General features: G+C 46.5%; 1 pseudogene; it reads left to right on the top strand.

Annotated features, from left to right (window-relative positions):
* Window positions 1-202: 202 nt before the first annotated feature.
* On the top strand, window positions 203-4827 carry LOC140351531 (NXPE family member 3-like; annotated as a pseudogene).
* Window positions 4828-10199: the final 5372 nt, after the last annotated feature.

A 10199-nucleotide genomic window follows, 5' to 3' on the forward strand; every position in this document is an offset into this window, starting at 1 on the left:
AAAAGAAAAACTGGAATATCGCATTCAAATAGACCCTTTGCTGTGACCCTTTTGCATATTTAACTCACATGCTCAATTTCTTCTGATCCTCCTTGAGATGTTACTCCTTCATTAAACTGTGTTTAATTAAACTGATTGGAGGAAAGGCACACACCCGTCTATATAAGGCCTTAGTGCAGTGCATGTCAGAGCAATGAGAACCATGAGGTCGAAGGAGCTCAGAGACACATTTGTGGCAAGGCATGGATCTGGCCAAGGTTACAAAAGAATTTCTGTGGCACTCAAGGTTCCTAAGAGCACAGTGGCCCCCATAATCCTTAAATGGAAGAAGTTTGGGATGACCAGAACTCTCCCTAGACCTGGCCGTCCAGCCAGACTGAGCAATCGTGGGAGAAAAGCCTTGGTGTGAGAGCTAAAGAAGGACCCAAATATCATTGTAGCTGAGCTCCAGAGATGCAGTAGGGAGATGGGAGAAAGTTCCACAAAGTCAACTATCACTGCCTCCACCATTCGGGGCTTTATGGCAGAGTGGCCCGACGGAAGCCACAACTGTCACGGGTATGGTGAGGAACCAAAAGCAGCATAGGTAAATGGAATATAACTTAGTAATGACTTTTATTTACAACAGTGGATTTTAAAAGTTTATACAAAGTCCGGGGATCTTTTAGCCACAGAGCCGAGCAGGCGTCTTTCCAAGAGGGAACAGGCGAAAATTCTTGTCTTCAGTCGATCAGTGTCAATCGACATTGGAGTTTCTGGCTTAAACCTATTGGTTTGCATTGCCGTTTTTTCTACGCACTCATTGAATACTTACGACAATTATCCAGACAGCTAAACACAAACGCACTTATATTTTCATCTTCCTCACATCTTTGGTCACATGACCATTTAAATAGTGGTCATGCAACTGGTGTTTTTTCACTTGCCCTGATGAGGACTCAGTTGTAGGTTGAAACTTGTTGGCATAAATTAAAACATTAAAAACAGCGTGGCTCTGATGAATGCATTTTTCCTGTTGTGTGAAGCACTTTGAATTGCCTTGTGTATGAAATGTGCTCTACAGATAAACTTGCCTTTCCTTTGTTTCCCAGCATGTCCTTCACATGTTACAGTTGAATCCTCTACCCCTCCTCCCCAAGCATATTAGCAATAAAAGTGGGGTTTGCTTGTGATGTGGTGCATAGCAGCAGGCTCTATGATATGATGTAGGTGATGATGTATTTTTCTATTTTTAGGGCTACAACTCCAACCATTGGTACAAAACACCTACTGTCCGCTTCACACCTGAGAACTTCACCACACAGTCTAAACCTGAGGTCCAGAGGTGCAGTTATAAGTACCTGTCTCCAGAAAACACAGAAGAAGGCCGCAGACTTCTGGACTCTATAACCTGGCCTGAAACCCCGCCTCTGCCAAAACCATTTTCACTGGATTTGACAACGAGTGCTTCCAAAAGCATATTCGCCATTGTGCCTCGAAGGGGAGGCTGGCGTGTGGGAGAGAAGCTGACTGTGACGATCCAGGTGAACGATTACTTTGGAAACCCAAAGAAGGGTGGAGGTGACTTTCTTATTGCCAGGCTCCAAAGCCGGGAGCTAGGGGCAGGTGTAGTGGGACAGGTGAAGGATCACCTCAATGGAACGTTTACTGCACTGTTTCCTCTACTTTGGAAAGGGACAGCAAATGTAGAGGTAAGAATTTCATGATTGTACCCATGTTGAGGGTTCATAAAAAGCAAGATAATATATCATTTTATGATAGGAGTTTGTGCAACTTCCTCTCACTGACTCCACAGCACTAAATGTACATGCAACACATTATTACATTGGTACAGTGGTTAGCATTCAGGACTTACAGACATGAACATCAGAGGTGGAGACCCGTTTGGTGTGGGACCAGTTTGTGTGTCAAGAACTGGCCTGTCCTAAGGGTTTGATGCTTTTCCATAGTAAAAGAATAAAAGCACACCGAAGGCCGATTTTTAAAACCTAAAATCGTCGCTTTTATCAATTCAATTTGATTTTTATATTCATAAAAGTCAGGAATATAATACACACAACTAAAATTAGAAGTTATTTTATTGGCACTGGCACATACTGTTGCGGAAACTATTCTATAACAAATGACAGAGAAAATGAGGCAAAATATAACCAAGTTGTCTTGTTCAAAAGTGGTTCTTTATTTTAGCCGTGCACAGCCAAAAAGCTCTCCCTGACATTTGTCTTTCTGTCCCTCCCTGATCTGACCAGAGCAAACATTGAGTTCAGCTTATTAAGGCACAACAGGTGCCACGTATGCACAAAACCAGTCTAAACATATTGCAGAAAAACACACTCAATGTTCTACCGCATGCGAGACATCCTTGGATCCGCAGCTGTCAGTCTGTTTACCCAGGGATGTCTGCATACAGAGTCATAATAAGTGTGACCCGGATGTTACACATATGTTGACCTAAGTTCTATGGCATCAGGCAAAGACATTACATTTTTACACCACAGTATGGACCCCTCTGGATGATGCATTACTAAAACATACCACTCTGGATAAGACCAGTTCTCATACACTGCGGGTGGATGAGAAGATGAAGTGCAAGTGTGTTTCATCTGCAGCCCTGTGAGCCGGCTACACCCTCTGCCACACACTTGCTGAAACGAGGGGATGAGGGAACACAAAACTAAACCATTACAGCCGCGCCGCGGCTCTGCAGACACTCCCATAAAGGAAAGGTGCATAGGTCCTAGGCACAGACAGCAACAAATACCTTTGTTGGAGGTCATCAGGGAGGCCATCCAGAAATCCACCCTCCAGAATGTAAATCAAGAAGAGTACCAACTTTCTCATATCAAGTTGGACTGCAGATTGCGCTGTTTTAGGAATTAAGGCAGCGCCAAAATCTTTGAATTAGCTGACCAAATACATCACAGTAACACCAGTGACACTTATGGGGACGTGTCTATAAGAAATCATAATTTTATTAAAACGTGAAGAGCTAAAGAACCTAACCTAATTTTGCCTCTGCTACAGTCTAATTTACCATAATTATAATTATTAGTAGTAACAAGCTATTTACAGAGAAACACCAGATTTTGTCAAGTCATTCTAACCTGACCAACCCAAATCATTCCCTTACACACCACATTCATACTAGGGAGGGTGAAGTATCTTGCCAAAGGACACAACCACAGTATTTATTGGTTAGAGCTGGCATTGGACCAGTGACCATTGGGGTAGTTGGTGTAATACTCAGAACTTATCACTGGTGTTGGTCCTTTGCAGGTGATGCTGGTGCACAGCAGTGAGTCCATCACTGTCTTATAGCGTCTGACAGAAGAGCACCCTGACAGGGTTGACATCGTCAGTGACTTTAAGTTTAGAGGGCTCAAGGAAACGACCTCATGTAACATGTGTCTGGATCCACACAAAGCTCCACTGTGTAACTATTCCGACCTCAATACTGGAGAGCAATGGTTCTGCTACAAACCCAAAAAACTGGACTGTGACACACGGATCAACTACTTCCTACGAGGAGTCAGCCGGAGAATCAGCAAGGAAGAAGAAGCCCTGTTCCAAAGGTAGGAATGATATTTTGATTAGTTAAGTTAAATTCAATTATAGCTGCCTACTTTAGGATGAAACAATTATTTATGCACTGCCAATTTAAAATTCAAAATCTACAACATCTATGTTTGTGTTATAGGAGAATCAACTTGAAAGTCCCTCTCACGGCCTTAGGAAATTACACGATCATAATTTTGCCACAAGCAGGTATTGTGTTAAAATGTGCTTTTCAACCCACATTAGATAAGATAAGATAATGTAGAAAACCTAAACTCATTGTAAACGTCAAAACACACATACAATTGATTGCAAATCCATTCAATTTCAATTGTTCAGGTGAGTCACATGAGGCGAGTCCAGGACCTTCTGGATATTATTTCAACAACCAATGGCGACCGATAGGTGGCCCTGCAGTGCGCCAGTTCAACAACGCTGCAGTCATCACTGCCTGTCTCAAAGGGAAACAAGTTTATCTGTTTGGAGACTCCACCGTCAGGCAGTACTACCTTCACATCACAAAAACACTACCTAGTAAGTATCATGGGCAGTTACACCCTTCTACCAAGTAGCATTGTCCTAGTGAGGATGTTTATACATAATTTGAGTGACGTATGAACCCCAGCACCTGGAGGAAAGCTTGCTTGGCTACAGTTGATGTTCTCTGCCCAATTCTAGCCGAAGCCCCTTGTTTTACACTCACCCTTTCTCTTTCAGATCTACAGACGTTTGATAAGCACAGTTCATCTCAATGTGGCCCTTTCTTGGCTGTCGACTACACCAACGACATCATGGTGGAGTTCAGCAGCCACGGGCCTCCGTCCATTCGCCATACCCCTATCCTTTTGTCCCAGCTGCGATACGTGGCTAATGAACTGGACAGAGTGACTGGCGGACCCAACACTGTCATAGTGGTAGCCGTGTGGGCCCACTTTAACACTTTCCCCATGGAGGTCTACTATCAGCGGCTCATGAACATTCGCAAAGCAGTGCAACGTTTGCTTAACAGAGCTCCGGGCACCAAAGTGATCATCCGAACTGCCAACATGAAAGACCTGGACCTGGACGTGTGCATGTACGCCAGTGACTGGTACTCCCTGCAGTGGGACAAGGTGCTCCGGGCTGTGTTCAAAGACACTGGGGTTTTCCTGTTGGATGCTTGGGAGATGGTACAGGCTCATTACCTCCCCCATAACCTCCACCCACAACCAGAAATCATCAAACTTATGATTGATGGAGTGCTAACCCACACCTGTCCTGGAAATTGAGATTGATTACACAAGCACAAAGACGCAAATGAGAGCTATTCTGCCATTTTTATATTCTTAACCTAAAAACTTATTAGCCTATTATGTTCTTTTCCATTTCAGTCTTTTTTCTCTAACTTTCCTGCTACTGATGATTTTTATTTTTTTATTAGTGACATGGGTGTGTTCTTGTGTTAAAAATGTGCTGGTGTTGTTTTCAGGAAAATTATGAACCATTTGACTGTAACGTGTACCAGTATGTGTAGAACTGTGTGATTGACTGTGACGGAGCTGCCTAAGTCAGCCCCGGCAATGACACACGCACGCACAACCGCACGCTCCCGTATCCCACTTCTGACACCATATGTGGTGGACTCGTTTTAAAAAGAATGGATGCCTCAGCCTTTGGGTCTTGGCGCAGTTCTCGCTCAAGGAGATCCTGGGGAGGAGCAACCCATCCTGTATTTGAGTCGCAAGATGCTACCCAGGGAAACTCGGTACTCCACCGTGGAACAAGAAGGACTGGCGATAAAGTGGGCACTGGAGAGTCTTAGGCACTACCTTTTGGGGAGGGAGTTTGACCTGGAAACAGACCACAGAGCGCTGACTTGGATTAACACCATGAAAGACCAAAACAGCCGCCTTACCCGCTGGTACCTTTCCAGTTTAAAGTATGCCATCGAGCTGGGAAAGCCAATGTGGTTGCTGACTTCCTTTCAAGGCTGCCGCACATCGCCAGCCTCCCAGAGGAGGGTCTTTGGTCATTGTCAATCATAGTCACTTGTGTCTCATATGAAAGTCTTTTTGGGGGACGTCGTTCTCTTGGAGGATTTCTCTTCGGGATTTTGGGCCCTGGCAACAGCACAGGGGGACTACTCTCAACCTCGTCATCCCGCAAGCCCGTCACCGCTTCTGCCCGGTCGGGAAGCCGAAACAACAGAAATAGTTTTTCCACAGTGTTCTAGCTACTGTATTAGCTTTCTGATCTCTGGTGGGGTATGCTTGGGCATAGCAAGAGACGTGATCTGTAACAATGAGCACATTTTCGATGCCACCTCTGGATCTTTCCAATGTTAAAAAGTCAATACAAACCAGTTCCATTGGGAAGCTGGTGTGGATACTGACTAGAGGCGCTCTTAAGCCTACGGTGGGGGTCTTTCTCAGGCAGCACCTTTCACATTGCTCACACCAGGCTTTAATCCCCTGAAACATCTTCGGCCAGTAAAACCGTTCTCTGATTATTTGCAAAGTCCTTTCAAAGCCTAAGTGCCCCGAGTCATCATGAAGGGTGGTTTTGACTTTAGTGCGCAATGTCTCAGGCAGTACAAGCTGCTCCACCATGCCTCTTTGTTGGTCCTTGACTTTGCGGAACAAAACTTAATTTTTTATTACCAACCTCCTCCACTCCTTTAGGAGAAGGCGCCCCTCTTCGCCCATCTCAGCTCTCTCACTGTGGCTTGGCTTTTGGTTGCGACTCTTTGAAAACAGGACAGGGCTAATGTCACAATCCTCTCTCTGAGCCAAGCAGATTTCGTTAGTGGTCATGGCTGGAAGAGACTCCGTCCCCACATCCAAGTAGGGCTCATTCGCACTGCCCTCTATCTGGGACACAGGGCGCGTATCTGGGGCCCTTTCCTGTGTCTGAGGACTGCTGCTGCTTGTGACCTGTTGGGGGCAAGACTGCAGGGCTTCGGCAACATCTTGGTTTGACATGCGTGAGAGTGCATCAGCATTAGCGTTATTTCTGCCCCTGCGATACTGAATATCAAAGTCAAAGATGGACAGCTGTGAGACCCATCTCTGGCCTGTAGCGTCAAGCTTTGACGAGGACATAACATACTTAAGAGGGTTATTGTCTGTTAGAACTGAAAAACTCCGCCCATAAAGATGATCATAAAATTTATCAGTTACCGCCCATTTAAGGGCAAGAAACTCCAGCTTATGTGCAGGGTATCGGGTTTCAGGTGGAGTTAAACCTCTGCTACCATAAGCTATCACCCGTTCATGCCCCTCCTGGATCTGCGCCAACACAGCACCCAAACCCTCACCAGACGCATCTGTCTGGAGCACAAAGGGCCGGTTGTAGTCTGGGTAGCCAAGCACCGGGGCAGTGACCAACTTGTCTTTTAACAGCAAGAAAGCACTTTCACACATGTCAGACCAAACAAAGGGGCGGGAGATCTCAACACTTTTCTTTGTGCCCCTTTTCTTCCTTCTAGGGTCACCAGATGTGAGGCAGTATAAGGGGGCAGCAATGGAGGAGAAATTTGGGACATACCTCCTATAATACCCCACAAAACCCAGAAACTGGAGCACCTCTTTTCTGTTTGTAGGTCTCGGCCAACCTTTAACTTTGCTGATTTTCTCAGGGTCTGTTTTAACTCCTTCCCTAGATACTATGTGCCCCAAATAATGCACCTCTCTTCGCACTAACTGGCACTTGGAGGGTTTAAGTTTCAACTCGTGTTGCCGAAGACGGTCAAACACAAGCTGGAGCCTCTCTAAATGTTCCTCAAAAGTCTTTGCAAAAATGATCAAGTCATCAAGTTAGATTAGGAGGTGAGTGAAGTTGAGAAAAGCAGATGCCAAAGCAGCATGTCATTAGCCTCTGAAATGTTGAGGGGGCGTTCTGCAGGCCAAATGGCATCCTATTTGCCTCAAACAGTCCCATCGGTGTGCTGAATGCAGTTTTGGGTTTATCCTGTTCTGCCACTTCTACCTGCCAGTAGCCTGATGTGAGGTCGAGAGTGGAGAAGTATTTTGCCTGCCCCAGTGCCTCCAGCGCCTCCTCTATCCTTGGCAAGGGAAAGGCATCTCTTGTGCTGTACGAGTTTAGTTTCCTATAATCGATACAAAGCCTCAGTGACCCGTCCTTTTTTGTAACAATTACCACAGGAGAGGCATAGGGGCTTTTACTGGGCCGAATAATTCCTGCCGCCTCCATTTCAGTTAGCAACTGCCTAACGTCCTGCCATTGTGAAGGAGGAATTTTTCGATAGGGCAGCCGAAATGGTTTTGAGTCAATGAGGGGTATTTCGTGTTGTACTGTCTTAGTGTGGCCATAGTCTGTTGAAGATTGTGAGAACACATCTATGTTTTTGTCAATCAGCTGTCTAAGTAGAGCGCACTGTTCTTCATTGTCTGTTGCAGCCCCACTTATGTCCACAACGCTTTCGGAAATGACATGGTCAAGACTCACACTAGTTTGAACTGCATCAGGGGGACCCACACTGTCTGGAAACTCCACCACATTATCAATGAGAAAAGCATGAGCGAGAGGAGTTTGGGGTCTAATTGTGATGCTGCGTAAGGACATGTTCATAACTCTGACTGGGGTGTAGCCTCTCTTCACATTTGCCAAGACTTTAGCAACAAGGAGGTCTTCGGGGAGACCTAAGGAGGTGTGGCCTTCTAGTACGACAGTGTATGTTTGTTTTTGAGGGCCATCTTTTATTTTACACCTTAAGTCCATTTCTTTTCCAGCAGGAATTCTCAGTTTGCGGCCAGAAAATATAGCGGGGCCCACCAGGTCACTTGTTTTCTTGGTCTCCCTGTTTTCAACTTGAAGCAGGGCTGTGTACCACTCAGGGTGTTTTTCTTTCACTTGGTGGAGGAAGTGCTGCCCGTAGGTTTCTTTAAGATTATGTCTGGAGGCTCTGAGCACATTGGTTCCTACTAACAGAGGGACAGAGGAGCGATAGTCTGAATCAGGCACAACAAAGGTAGGCACTGAGCTGAACACTTGGCCCAAAACATTCAATTCTATGTGAATGAAGCCACTGTAGGGAACAGCATGGCCCGCTGCCCCTTCTATAGGCACTGTGGAGGGTTTTGGCTTCTGCTCTCTTAATACTGGGTGACTACAATAGAAGCTGTTGGTGATTGTAGTCACCTGGGAGCCAGAATCAATGAGCGCAGTGCACTCTAAGCCATTAACCACCACCCTTCCTTCATTTCTTGGTCCCACTAAAAGCATTTTCTCCCTCATTTTGACACTTTTTTTTGGGAGGGGATATTTTGAGGTGCCCATGGTGGCCCCTTCTACCATGGGCTCTAAGAGTTTAAAGGCTGAGCGGGTGAAGAGGGTTTGTCAGTGGTATCAGCGGGCTGGGACCGCACAAACCACCCAGGGCTGTTCTCTGGTAGGACGGCCCTGCAGACACGAGCTATGTGTCCCTGTTTACCACACCGGTGACATGTGACACTTGCACTCTGGGGCCTAGTTCTCAGCTCAGGCCTAACCGTGGGTGTAGAATCAGACATTTTAGACTCAAGTTCAGCAAGTTTAGTGATTTGCTCTTCCTGGTTAAGGGCCAGTCTTTTTACGATCTCCGTTAGCTCAGTCAACTCTGAAGTATATTTGTTTTTTCCTCTTTTTGTGTCACTGTTCTGCTCTTCGGAGGTGTGGACTTGGGCATACAACTTTCTTTGTTTGTGTGTAGACTGAAACCTATTACCTTCCCTGGCCAGGTCACGGAGCTCAGCCTGCAGCTCTCTGAAAGTCAAATGTCTGGGCTTAAGAGGGGCAATTCTGGTGTACACATTTTCATCCACAAGTCCCCTCAAGAACTGCCGGGTGAGCTTGTTATCTCTCAGGGAAAGGACGACCACCCCTTTGGCTCTCTTCAACTGTTCGCAGAATAGCCTCCAATCCTATAGCAAAGGAACAGGCGGATTCCCCAGGTTTTTGGTTGCGCTCATAGAAGTTCGCTAGTGGGTCTAGGGAGGAGTGTGTCTCACTGTATTCCGCTTTTAACTCGTAAAATGCCCGTTCAGGGGTTTGCTCATGGGAGGGCAGGTTTAGTACAAGCTTTCTGGCTTCACCGCCCAGGTGTCTCACCACAGTAGAGATGCGGAGGTGTACAGGGAGTTCAACAGCATCAAGAAGGTACTGCATGTCCCTAATCCAATCGTCCACTAGTGTCTTACTGTCCATGTTACCAGTGAAAACTTGCACATTTTTCACCTGGTGTGTTTGCATGAAACCTCCATAGGCTGGGACAGGACAGTTTTGCTGTGCCGTAGATCTGGCAGGCACGGGTTGCGGGGTCATTGTCGTGGCATAATACTTTGAAGCAGGGGCGGGCAAGTATGGTAGAGATGGCACAGGGCTTGAGGCAGGAGGTGGCGTCGAGTTTGGGCCCCACATTTTGACTTGAGGCCTGGGGACTGCTCCACTCATAACAGGTTGCCAGGGAACTGAACCGTCAACCGGGCAGTCGGTGGCTGGGCTGCGGTCCAAGGTGGGTGAGGGCAGCAGTTTGGAGATATCAGGAACGGGCGGACCCGTGGAGTGAGCAGGAGTCGGGTAATAGTCCGTGTGGGGGGCTTGTGTGAATGAGCCTATTGGGGGTCCCTGCTGTTCTACTGGTATGTCGATGGTTATCTGGTGCTGCA

Source organism: Eucyclogobius newberryi, unplaced genomic scaffold (assembly GCF_026437365.1).
Source record: "Eucyclogobius newberryi isolate DKJ021-1_F unplaced genomic scaffold, fEucNew1.0.hap1 SCAF_8, whole genome shotgun sequence".
NCBI lineage: Eukaryota > Metazoa > Chordata > Actinopteri > Gobiiformes > Gobiidae > Eucyclogobius > Eucyclogobius newberryi.